Below are 14165 nucleotides of genomic sequence, written 5' to 3' on the forward strand. Positions count from 1 at the left end.
GTACCATTAGTGCACAGAGTGGAATGCTCGAAATATGTTGGATGTTTCATTTGCTCTAATTTTTGTTATATTTCACACGTGCAAGCTGACATAAAGAGTTTTTGTATCTGAATAATTACATTTTATGCCTCGGGTTGTTTTTTCTCTCGCTCTTGAGTGATAGCAGTAGTGAAGAGCCAGCTCAGGTGACATCAGATACCCACAGAAGAAAGTGACATCAGGTTGGAAGTTTCGCTATTTCTATTGTCACACAATAAACTAAAGTGATTGGACTGCTAAAAGGTGAAAGGTGAACGGAAACTGCCATTTCCGTCTGCCCATGCGCTAAATTCAAACGTGAAAGACTGATAAAGACCAAAGAGAAACTAATATCAGGAGCAAAATAAGCAACTACCTCAAGAAAACAAAAGCAACATGCAGCAGATCCTGGAAATATAAACTAAAGCCAGAAAATGCTAGTGATACTCAACAGGGCTGGCAGCATCTGTAGTGGGAAAAGCGGAGGTAAGGTTCCAGGTCAATGACCCATCATCACCTGACCTGGAACATTAATTCTGCAAATGATGCCAGCCCTGTTGAGTATTCTAAGACACATCAATTTAATATACAAGTCTCGCCAGAGCATTACGCTAATTTTCACAGCAAATTCAAGAAAGCATATGCTCATATAATACAATTGGATCTATTGTAGTTTTGCCCATGGTTAGTTAGTAGGGGAGAGTTGCTGGAAGAGACGTTGAGAACAGGGTGAAGAGTGAGGCAGGTGGTGACATGGAGCATAGAAAAAGTTCAGGAGCAATGGAAGGGCACAGTTACCCCCGAGACTAGTCACTCTCCAGAACCACATCCAATGACCATTATTCATGTATATTTTTTTTAGGTAGATGGCCATCCTTCTGAGCAAGGGGAAATTCATAGCAAACCTGGTGTCTTCATAATTCATAAACACACAACTTGGGACTGGAATTCCCAGATAGCAACCTGGGACAGAAGCTCTGACTAGTTTCTCATTCCCTATCCCTGGAGTATGAAAAAGAAACTTAGACTTATATACACCCATTGTGGTGATATCCTGGCTGAGATAATCAAATCAGCACAAACTGGTGATCAAGCCGGGCGTTTCTCAGACTATGGATGGAATTTGACCATATTTTTTCAAAGAGTCGGGCTCATACTGAAAATTGGCATGTAGCCCTCCAGTGGCGCAGACCAGTTTTCTTTTCAGATCTTGAGCCTATTTAAACAAAATAAAGTGGGCACAGTATACACTGGCACTCTGGTGGGGTGGCACCTTATAGTGCCAGCACCTAGCTCCATGAAGATCGGGGCACCATCTTTAAAGGTCTCCCTGATCAGCACTGAAACCTAACAACCCTCAGCCGACGCCATGGATGTATAGAGGGCTCCTCTGCCCGCCCCCGACAATCATCACAGACATACCCCATCATCCTGACAATCACACTGGCATTCCCCCATCATCCTGACGATCACACTGGCATTCCCCCATCATCCTGACAATCACACTGGCATTCCCCCATCATCCTGACAATCACACTGGCATTCCCCCATCATCCTGACAATCACACTGGCATTCCCCCATCATCCTGACAATCACACTGGCATTCCCCCATCATCCTGACAATCACACTGGCATTCCCCCATCATCCTGACAATCACACTGGCATTCCCCCATCATCCTGACAATCACACTGGCATTCCCCCATCATCCTGACAATCTTCACTGGCATCCCCATCATCCTGACAGTCTTCACTGGCATTCCCCCACCTTCCTGACAATCATTGCTGGCATTCCCCCTCTCTCAGTTCCTGCTCTTCCCTTCCCCCCCACATGTAAATTAAGCCCCCCCCCCCACAACCCATGGGGCCCCGGCTGGGTCCTACCCCTGGAACTGTCTCCAGCACAGTGCCACCCTGGCAGTGCCAAGGCACTGCCTGGAAATGTCTCCCTCCCCCCCCCCCCCCCAATCAGGGGCAATACGTACCTCTGTACCCCCGGATCCCCTTGACCGAGTCTCGTTTGACCAAACCTGTCATATCGGGAAGGTACGAATATTTAGTGAGGGGATATCATGTGGCGAGGGGACTGTTAATCATATTTAAATTCATTAAAGTCTATTTAAATGAGTTACCCTTTATGGGTGTGAGCCTCATGACGTTGCCGGCAAGGGGGAAGGAAAATTAGGAAATGTGATCTCTCCGGAGAGAATCGTGTTTTTCTGTCTCTCCGGTTTTCCACCCACATCGCCATTCTTTCTGATGGCGATCGTAGGCTGAAAATCGCTCCCCAGATCATTGAGCTACATTAACACATTTGGTGACTGCTAAGGATCGGTGGGATAATAACTATTCTTGACATATCTTGTATCTTTTGTTATTTGTACACTGTGGAGTCCAACATTCTCCCCGTGTTTGTGTGGGTTTCCTCCGGGTGCTCCGGTTTCCTCCCATAAGTTCCAAAAGACATACTGTTAAGTGAATTGGACATTCTGAATTCTCCCTCAGTGTACCCGAACAGGCGCCAGAATGTGGAAACTAGGGGCTTTTCACAGTAACTTCATTGCAGTGTTAATGTAAGCCTACTTGTGATAATAAAATTATTATTATGATAAGTCTTCACCTTGTCAGTTTAAGAAATATTTTTTAGTTTTTATTTAAAATACTGGTCATCACATCGCAACAAATGAAATTGATACACAATCACAAAAGTCTCTCTCATTTTCTTTCATTATCAAACTATTCTCTTATATTGTAACAAGTATTGTGGAAAGCAAATTCAACACAAATGTTTTTCAAACTGTATTCTTTTTACAGGAGAACTTTCATTGTAACAAACTCAGGTAGCACAATTGCCCCAAAAAATCAAATGGCATTATGTACACCTCCAAATAGATTTGAAGCTATAGGAGTAAAAACAACCAGTAACATAACCTTTGGGATCTGACTGTGTAATGATTACAGTATTAACCTTTTACTGGTATACGTCCCAATGTCATTGGAGCCCTGAGACTATGTCAAAGTTTTTAAAATGCCTTTAGTCATTTAATCACTGGTAATCTGATGTAGGTGGGAGCAGGATAAGAGAAGCTTTGTAATGGTTTAGTATCCATACATAATCTCAGTTGCCTTCAGGTTCCATCAGCTGGACCTTTACACAACTGAATCTGTCATTTGCTTTTAAATATAATTAATGTTTAAAGTTGTTTTGTATAATTGTGTTTACTATCAAAAACTGCTTGCGATATTGAGGTAGTAATTCAATCCCAAATTTATGTTAAAGTTTGCTGATGTCTTCAGAACTATTTGAGTCTATATGACCTTGTAACACATTATTAGCGTTCCAGTAACATATATAATACTGCACTAAATTCTATCTGCTAATGTGCATGTCTTATAGACAAGTAAAAAAATCCAAACATTTACAAGATTGGTGTAACACAAAGTTTACACTGAAAAAAATAACAAATCCCTCAATTTATTGTCAAACCCTGCAACCTATTCTTTAATTTAAGGAGCCTCTACCTGAATAATATCAATCCTTGAGGTTTGATTAAAGCACAGGCAATCCATCAAAATATAAAAGTTTTATCATGAAGACGTACTACACGCCAAATCACGATTTTTAATCCACCAGCTAGAAATATGAATTGAACTTTTATGAGAAACAGACTTGTTTTTAAAAAACACAGGCTAAAGAGACTTTAACTCACAGCCAAGATAGCTGCCTAATTTGCATTACTCCACATTCTACATTTCCATGTTTGGAAAAATTCATCACAAGCAATGACACAAGAGGAATATGAATTAATCATATTTCATCTCCCACTAGCAGAACTAACAGAAATTCAACTGGATATGGACCAGCCATCAAGTCAAATCACTTGAGCAATGGGACCCTGGATAAAAGGGGGAATTCCCAGGTCTGCCCTAATCAAGTTAAAATTGGAATTCACAATCATGTTTGAATTACTGGTCAGTTGGAGAGATAGTCACATGATAGCCAATTTTTTGTATGTTTGAAGCACCTGTTTTCTCAACATAACTGAGGACCAGCAGCTGAGAAGCTGAGAGAGCCCCTTCCTTCTTCTTCCTTTCTTCCCACCCAATTTACAAGCCTTTGGTACTTGTCTGATATTGTTTACCTCTATCTCCATGTGCAACACACAGAGATTTTAAAGAAAGAACTCAACCCCACGACGGTGACTCCAGAAGAATGGATAGATCATTCATCTGCAGTTTTAAACCGTTTTGACGTTGAATGCAGAAGACCATCAAGTGAAGGGAAGATCATTGGATTCAGCCTGAAGATTGCAAATTCCTTTAACTTTTACAGACTCTATTTTGACCAACATTTCCTTCGCTCTGTAATCTGTATTCATGTGTGTGTGGACGTCAAGTGTGTGTGTACAATAAAACAAACATTTTTCTTTGCTAAACTCATGAAAACCTGTCCTAAGTGTTCTTTTATGATCATAACACATACTCACTCAAATGGCAAGTATACCCTTTTCAAACAACAACAAAAACTGTTGCAGCCAAATGAGGAGAGGGCACCTCCTCACCTGGTCATAACAGGATGGGTTTATATCATGGTCACACATCTAAATGGGAATGGCTTTGAATTACATGATGTTTTCCCTACATTTAAATAGACTAACAAAGCTGATTTGGTAAGAAGTTCAAAGTGTGGATCATGATTCCAATAAACTGCATGATGCTTAAGGTTATTCCAACATTCATTCTGTAACTGCATTTATATTAAAACATAACCCAACACACTTTGTTATTTTGTAAGGAATATCTGCTAGAAGAAGGTGGGGCTTACAGATTATTGTACTTCTTTTTCTTGTATTACTTTATCAGAGTTACAAAGCCAGAGCTCAGAGTGTGGACAGGGGCAAACCCCTAATCCAGCTCCTTGCCTGCTCCAAAAAACAATTCAAATTGAATCCAATTCATGGTCCACAAGAGAGACATACCAGATCCAGGCATGACACCTGACCTCATGCTCACCTTAGCCAAAAGGCCGGGAAGCGATGAATTATTGTACTTCTAATGTACTGTATAGCCATTAGTTCAAATTAAGTGGCTAATGACAATGCCAGAATTGGAGAGAGGAAAAAGTGATCGATTACAATGCATAGAATTATAGAAGCCCTACAGTGCAGAAAGAGGCCATCTGGGCCATCGAGTCTGCATCGACCCTTCAAAAGACCACCCTACTTAGGCCCAATCCCCCTCCCTGCAACCCCAGCCTAAGGGCAATTTAGCATGGCCAATCCACCTAACCTATATATCTTTGGTCTGGGGGAGGAAATCAAAACATCTGAATGCAACCCACGCAGACCTGGGAAGAACGTGCAAACTCCACACAGTCAGCCGAGGTTGGAATTGAACCCGGTTCCCTGGCATTGTCAGGCAGCAGTGCTAACCACTGTGCCACCGTGCTACTGTAAATTGATCAACATTACATGTTAATTTACATTCATGCGAAAAATATGCATCTGTAACCCCGTGGTAAAATTATATAATTAGCCGCTATACAAAATATTTAATATGCAAGGAAAACCTCTGGAAGTTACCTGGGTAGTCAGGGGGGTGTTGGACCTGCAAGGGAGAAGCCTGGAGCAAGAAAGTACAAATTGGTGCCGAGGCCCGACGCCTATACACTTACCTAGGAGTCAGAGAGGTGACACTGCACCTTGGGGGAGAAGCCTCGAGCAAGAGAGTATAAATTGGTACCAGGCTCGAAGCATATACACTTACCTGGGAGTCGGAGAGGCGACAGACCTGTACCTGTGAGAGAGTAGCCTGGAGCAAGAGAGTATAAATTGCTACCAAGGCTTGAAGTCTATACACTTACCTGGGAGTCAGAGAGGCGACAGACCTGTACCTGTGAGGGAGTAGCCTGGAGCGAGGGAGTATAAATTGCTACCAAGACTTGAAGCCTATACACTTACCTGGGAGTCGGAGAGGCGACAGACCTGTACCTGTGAGGGGGTAGCCTGGAGCGAGGGAGTATAAATTGCTACCAAGGCTTGAAGCCTATCCACTTTCCTGGGAGTCGGAGTGGCAACAGACCTGTACCTGTGAGGGGGTAGGCTGGAGCGAGAGAGTATAAATTGCTACCAAGACTCAAAGTCTATACACTGACCTGGGAGTCGGAAAGGCGACAGACCTGTACCTGTGAGGGAGTAGCCTGGAGCGGGAGAGTATAAATTGCTACCAAGGCTCGAAGTCTATACACTTACCTGGGAGTCGGAGAGGCAACAGACCTGTACCTGTGAGGGTGTAGCCTGGAGCGAGAGAGTATAAATTGCTACCAAGGCTCGAAGTCTATACACTTACCTGGGAGTCGGAGAGGCAACATCAGTCAGCTGCTCGGAACCAGCCCACGAGAGTTCAAAAACAAATAATGACATCACTGTTTCATGAATATCTGGTGGGTATCTAGTAAGTGTGTACGGTTTATTCTATTCCTCAGGTTTAGAATAAGGGCATGGATAAAAGGGGTACTTACATTTTCAGAAGGCATTTGATAAGGTGCCTCATCAAAGGTTATTGTGGGAAATTAAAGCTCATTGTGTAGGGAGTAACATATTGGCCTGTGTAAAACATTGGTTCGCAAACAGGAATAGAGTTGGCAGAATATAACAAATGGTGTGCCACACAGATCAGTGCTCGGGCTCTTTACGATTTATATAAATGATTTGGATGAAGGAACCGATGATGTGGTTGCCAAATTTGCTGATTGCACAAAGGTTGGCAGGAAAAAAAGTTGTGAAGAGGGCATAAGGAGGCTACAAAAGGATATAGATAGATTAGATGAGTGGGCAAAGATCTGACAAATGGAGTACAAAGTGGAAAAATGTGAGGTTGTCCATTTTGGGATGACAAGTAAAAAGAGGCACATTAAATGGTAAGAGATTGCAGAAATCTGAGATACAGAGGGATCTGGGTCTTCTAACACATGAATCAAAATAGGCTTGTATGTAGGTGCAGCGAGTAATTAGCAACGCTAATATAATGTTGTAGTTTATTACAAAAAGAATTGAATTCAAGAGCGGGGAGGTTAGTTCTCAGTTATACAGGGAATTGGTGTGACCACATCTGGAGTACTGTGTAAAGTATTGGTTTCTTTATTTAAGGAAAGATGTAAATGGATTAGCAGTTCAGAGAAGGTTTACTAGACTAATACCAGGATTGGATGGGTTGTCTTATGAGGAAAAGGTTGGGCAGACTGGGCTTGTATCCGCTGGAGTTTAGAAGAGTAAGAGGTAACTTGATTGAAACATATAAGATCCTGAGGGGTATTGACAGGGTGGATGTGGAAATTATGTTTCCTCTTGTGGGAGAATCTAGAAATCAGGGTCACTGCTTCAAAATAAGGGGCGGTGTGTTTAGGAGAGAGAAAAAGAAAAAACATTCTCTCAGAGGGTTGAGAGATTTTGGAATTCTCTTCTTGAAAAGGTGGTTGAGGCAGAATCCTTACATATCTTTAAGGCAGATATATTCTTTTTCAAAAATTCATTTATGGGATGTGGGCGTCATTGGCGAGGCCAGCATTTATTATACATCCCTAGTAGCCCCTGAGAATGTGTGGGCTGCCTTCTTGAACTGCTGCAGTCCCTGAGGTGTACGTACACCGACAGTGCAGTTAATGAGGGAATTCCAGGATTTAGATCCGAAGACAGTGAAGAAACGGCAATAACGTTCCAAGTCAGAATGTTGAATGGCTTGGAGGAGAACCTCCAGGTGGTGATGTTCCCAGGTTTCTGCTGCCCTTGTCCTTCTGGATGGTCGTGGTTGTTTGTTTGGAAGGTGTTGTCCAAGGAGCCTTGGTGAGTTCCTGCAGTGCATCTTGTAAATGGTACACACTGCTTCCACTGTTCGTTGGTGGTGGAGGGATTCAATGTTTGTGGAAGGGAGAGCAATTAAGCGGGTTCCTTTGCCCTGGATGGTGTTGAGCTTCTTGAATGTTGGTAGAGCTGCACTCATCCAGGCAAGTGGAGAGTATTCCAATACTGTCCTGACTTTTGCCTTGTACTTGGGGAGTCAGGAGGTGAGTTTGTTGCTGTAGGATGACCTGCTCTGGTAGCCACAGTATTTATATGGTTAGTCCAGTTAAGTTTCTGGTCAACATTAACCCCCAGTTAAGTTTCTGGTCAACATTAACCCCCAGTTTAATGAGTAGTGGGGGATTCAGTGATGGTAGTCAAGCGGCGATGGTTAGGTCCTCTCTTGTAGGAGCTGTTTATTGCCTGGCGCTTGTGTGGTGTGAATGTTACTTGCCACTTTTCAGCCCAAGCTTGGATATTGTCTGGGGCTTGCTGCATTTGGACATGGACTGTTTCAGTGTCAGAGTCGTCATGAATGGTGCTGAACTTTGAGCAGTCATCAGTGAACATCCCACTTCTGTCCTTATGATGGAAGGAAGGTCATTAATGAAGCAGCTGAAGATGTTTGGGCCTAGCACACATCCTTGATAAGCAAGGGTGTGAAAGGGTATCGGGGGGTGGGCAGGAATTGAAGTTGAGGTAAAAATCAGATCAGCCATGATCTTATTGAGTGGCAGAGAAAGCTCAAGGGGACGAGTGGCCTACTCCTGATTCAGATGTTTGAAGGCTAGAGGCAAGAGATCGAGTTCCACAATTGCAACATTTTAATTCTATTTCAATTGAAAATACATAGTTCGATAGTTTCAGGTGTCAGTTGTTACCTGTATATTGATAGTGTTGACATTTAGTTTGGTTTGGGTGCAGACTGCAGGCCCTACTTTAGGACAGAACGCTGGTGGCAGAGTTTTGGACTAATTGCAGTTAATGCAGAATGGAAGTCTGGAGAATGGGGAGAAAGGAGTTGAAGAGTTTAATCTATAAATGACAGAAGCGTAGATGTAGGTTTTGAGTCAGTGAATATGAAATGAAAGGGGAAGGATTGATGATTCTGAAGAATTGGAAAGATGCAATCTTGATGGCTGGGATGTCATGTGTTGAACACGAGTTGGTTTCTATGGAGAAAGGGGAGTAACATGTAATTCAGTGTTTAAATCAAATAATCAGGTCACCAGACAGCGAATTAAACACCTTCCGGACTCATCATTGAGTTCAACAATTTTGGATGTATCCTCTGTCCCCATTGTTTTCTTTTTCTTTGCCGGTTTTATTTTTGTCCTCTCTTGTTTATCTTACCTTTTCTTTTCAGACAGAAGAGGCTCATGATTCAGCCATTCATACGTCTAGACACACGTTTTGCTTCTTTAGTTGTCCCATTACCACGTCTTTTTGTCATTTAATCTCTCCTGCCTTCCACCTTATCACACTTTGGTTTTCCCACCCTTCCCCCTGACCTCAAACTCACTTAAAACCTATTATATCTCTTAGGTGTTCCAGTTCTGATTTTGTTTCAAATGTAGAAAAATTATTTTATTTCCTGGATTTGTTTGGACTAATTAAAATAATGTGGGTATGGTATGTTAATAAACTCATCTTCAGATTGGTTCCTTGCACCTGCTTGTCTCAGTGGTAGTTCTCTCAATTTGGAGTTAGAAGGTTGCAGATTCAAGTCCGATGAGAGCATCAAGCTTTCTCTCAAGCAAAACATCGCCCCTACCATAACTTCAGAAGAAAGCATTTCTCAACTCCACCAATTTTCCCACACAAATCATCCTTGTGTCTTCTGAAACCTCATGTTATGAAGGAACTGAAATTGTATTCTGAGAAATCCCAGCAATTTGATAAGGGTTTGCTAAATAAGGGGTGGTTTGTGTGTGTGTGTGGGGGGGGGGGGGGGGGAGATTAGCATTCTTCCAGCTTTTGTTCATTTGGGAACTTAATGATAACTACTGTAAGAACTATAATCACTTTTGTGTCATAAATACATGTTGAGAGGAACCAGGTTAGGTGGATTGGCCGTGATAAATTGCCCTCAGTGTCCAAAATTGTCCTTAGTATTGGGTGGGGTTACTGGGTTAAAGGGATAGGGTGGAGGTGTTGACCTTGGGTAGGGTGCTCTTTCCAAGAGCCAGTGCAGACTCGATGGGCCGAATGGCCTCCTTCTGCACTGTAAATTCTATGATAATCTATGAAAGTTGAATTTTTAAAATAATAATAATCTTTATTAGTGTCACAGGTAGGCTTACATTAACACTGCAATGAAGTTTCTGTGAAAATCCCCTAGTCGCCACACTCTGGCTCCTGTTCACGTACACTGAGGGAGGATTCAGAATGTCCAATTCACCTATCTAGCACTTCTTTTGGGACTTGTGGGGGGAAACCGGAGCACCCGGCGGAAACCCACGCAGACACAGGGAGAAACGTGCAGACTCTGCACAGACGATGACCCAAGCTGGGAATCGAACCTGGTTCCCTGTCGCTGTGATGCAACAGTGCTAACCACTGTGTTACCGTGCTGCCCCCAAACATATTTCATAAAAAATCATTACAGTCAATACCGTGACGAGATTTACATCTGTTTAGGATAGTTTTATCAATGACATAGATAGCTTTGACGTCAGCTTCTTAATTTTCCTTCCTTTGATGGGATGACAGATTAGAAATCATTCATAGGGAATTGGGGTTGTAAATCCATGAAATACCACTCCATTTCATTCATGTATGGGCAGGAATATACTACACATCTCAACCATATTTTTGATCAGAAATGATAAGATTTGAAATAAATAATATTTATAGTTTTCCCTGTGTTTGATAGTTATTAGTCTCCAGAGTTCGTCCTCAAAAGATCAAATATAATGTTATCTGCAACTAACAATGTATGCAAAGTTCAATTTTCACAATCTATATCACAAGCAAAATCAAGATACTCTTGCCAAAACATCTTCCACCAGGCCTTCATTTATGTCCCTGCCTCTTATGCTCATCCTGCTTCAGCCATCAGGGTATCATAGAAACTGGTAGAAACAACCATTCTTGGCTAAGGAGTCTAAAGACCTAGAATTCAAATGTTCCAGTCTTTAAAATGAGGTAGCATAGTGCTGTGCCTGTGTTACTGGACTAGTAATGCAAAGGTTTGGACTAAATAATAACTTCTATTTATATAGCACCTTTAACACAATACGATGCCCCTCATACTTCACAGAGACATTCTAAAACCAAATGTGACACTGAGCCACAAAAGGAGTTATTAGGGCAGATGACGAAAAACCTGGTTGAAGAGGTAGTTTTAAAATAAAGTTAGAGTACCCAATTAATTTTTTCCAATCAAGGGGCAATTTAACGTGTCCAATCCACCTACCCTCCACATCTTTGAGTTGTGGGGGCAAAACCCACGCGACTACGGGGAGAATTTGCAAACTCCACACGGACAGTGACCCAGGGGCGGGACCGAACCAGCAATGCTAACCACTGCACCACCGTGCTGCCCTTGAAAAGGTAGATTTTAAGGAGTGTCTCAGAAGAGGAAAATTAGGTAGATTTAGGGAGAAAATTCCAGGCCTTAGGGCTTAGGCAATTGAAAGACCTGCAACCAAAAGAGGAGCGATTAAAATCAAGAATGTTCCGGAGGCCGGAATTAGAGGAGTGCAGATATCTCGGAAAGTTGGTCCTCTCACGTTTATGGAGGTTAGAATGCGTGACCAGGAGGGGTGTACTAGAATAATCAAGTCTGGAGGTAACAGCAGCATGGATCAAAGTTACGACTTCCGGGTGCGGCGATGACCAGCTGAGTCGCACGTTTCGGCAGCTCCCGGTGGAACGGACTTTTGGGCTCTTAATAGGAGCCCCATCGGCAATTTTAACGGCAAATAACACTGTGCAGTAATCCAGAAGGGAATCCCCCCTGGACACGGATGGAAAAAAGAGAGGAAAGTAGCCGGATTGCGGTGGATCCTCTAGAGCAGCGGCCAGGAAGGCAGGCACAAAGCAAGATGGCGTCGGAAGGAGGCAGTTTAATATGGGGCCCTGACCAACAAGAGTTCCTGCGGCGTTGCGTAGATGAACTCAAAAAGGAGATGAAGAAGGAGCTGTTGGCCGCGATATTACAAGCGATTGAGGGGCTAAAGGAGGAGCAAAAGACCCAGGAACAGGAGCTTCGGGTCGTGAAGGCAAAGGCTGCTGAGAATGAGGACGACATACAGGGCCTGGTGGTGAAAACGGAGATCCACGAGGCACAACACAAAAGATGTGTGGAAAGGCTGGAGGTGCTGGAGAATAATGTGAGGAGGAAGAACCTAAGGATTCTTGGTCTATCCGAAGGTGCAGAAGGGGCGGACGTCGGGGCATATGTGAGCACGATGCTGCACTCGTTAATGGGATCGGAGGCCCCGACGGGTCCGCTGGAGGGAGCCTATCGGGTTATGGCGCGAAGACCGAGGGCTGGAGAAATTCCTCGAGCAATAGTGGTGAGATTTCTCCGATATAAGGACAGAGAGATGGTCCTCAGATGGTCAAAGAAAACTCAGAGCAGTAGGTGGGAGAATGCGGTGATCCACATATATCAAGATTGGAGTGCGGAGGTGGCGAGAAGGAGGGCAAGCTTTAATCGGGCCAAGGCGGTGTTGCATAAAAGGAAGGTCAAATTCGGAATGCTGCAACCGGCAAGACTGTGGGTCACACATCTAGGGAAACACCACTACTTCGAAACGGCAGATGAGGCGTGGACATTTATTGTCGATAAGCTGGAGTGAGCGGGCCAGAAAAAGAACGTTTGGGACTAAAGTGGGGTGGTGAATTTGTGGGATGAAGGGGGGAAAAGGGGGAAGAGAGGACTTCCCAAGTTGTTAAACCTGCGACCCTGTAACTTCTCTCTCTTCCCCATGTCGTGGGGGAGGAGGTGAGGGAGGATGAGGAGCTGAGGGTGCCGGCCATTGGGGGCGGGGCCAAAAGGGAAGCGCGGGCTTTGTTCCCGCGCTATGGTAATCATGGCGGGAACAGGGAAGCAGGAAGGAGGGGGCCTCGCACAGTGTGAGCCGAGGTCACGGGGGGGGGGGAAGCCGAGGTCGGCCAGAGTTTGCTGACTTCTGGGAGCAACATGGGGGGTGCAATTACGCTAGCTTGGGATCTAGCGGGGCGGGGGGGGGGGGGGTTAACTGGGTTGCTGCTGCTGGGGAGAAGGGGCAGCTGGTATGGAAGGGGGGGGTCGGGGCGGGGGGGGCGCCGCCTGGGGGGGGATACAGCTACATGGGAACCGGGTGAGGAGCTGGATTGAAAAAGGAAATGGCTAGTCGTCAAGGGGGGGGGGGGTAAAGAGCCCCCCAACCCGGTTGATCACGTGGAATGTGAGAGGGCTGAACGGGCCGATTAAGAGGGCACGGGTACTCGCACACCTAAAGAAACTTAAGGCAGATGTGGTAATGCTTCAGGAGACGCATCTGAAGCTGATAGACCAGGTTAGACTTCGCAAAGGATGGGTGGGGCAGGTGTTTCATTCGGGGCTAGATGCAAAAAACAGGGGGGTGGCCATACTAGTGGGGAAGCGGGTAATGTTTGAGGCAAAGACTATAGTGGCGGATAGTGGGGGCAGATACGTGATGGTGAGTGGCAAACTGCAAGGGGAGGCGGTGGTATTAGTGAACGTGTATGCCCCGAACTGGGATGATGCCAATTTTATGAGGCGTATGTTACGATGAATCCCGGACCTAGAAGTGGGGAAGTTGGTAATGGGTGGAGACTTTAATACGGTGCTGGACCCAGGGCTGGACAGATCGAGGTCCAGGACCGGAAGGAGGCCGGCTGCAGCTAGGGTGCTTAAGGATTTTATGGAGCAGATGGGAGTAGATCCCTGGAGATTTAGTAGACCTATGAGTAAGGAGTTTTCGTTTTTCTCCTATGTACACAAAGTATTTTCACGAATAGATTTTTTTGTTTTGGGAAAGGCACTGATCCCAAAGGTGACGGGAACAGAGTACACGGCTATAGCCATCTCGGATCATGCTCCACACTGGGTGGACCTGGAGATAGGGGAAGAAAAACAACAGCTTCCACCCTGGAGAATGGACATGGGATTATTGGCAGATGAGGGGGTGTGTATAAGGGTGAGGTGGTGTATTGAAAGGTACTTGGAACTTAATGATAATGGGGAGGTACAGGTGGGAGTGGTCTGGGAGGCACTGAAGGCAGTGGTTAGAGGGGAGCTGAGATCTATTAGGGCACATAAAGGAAAGCAGGAGGGTAGGGAAAGGGAGCGGT

Source organism: Scyliorhinus torazame, chromosome 18 (genome assembly GCF_047496885.1).
Source record: "Scyliorhinus torazame isolate Kashiwa2021f chromosome 18, sScyTor2.1, whole genome shotgun sequence".
NCBI lineage: Eukaryota > Metazoa > Chordata > Chondrichthyes > Carcharhiniformes > Scyliorhinidae > Scyliorhinus > Scyliorhinus torazame.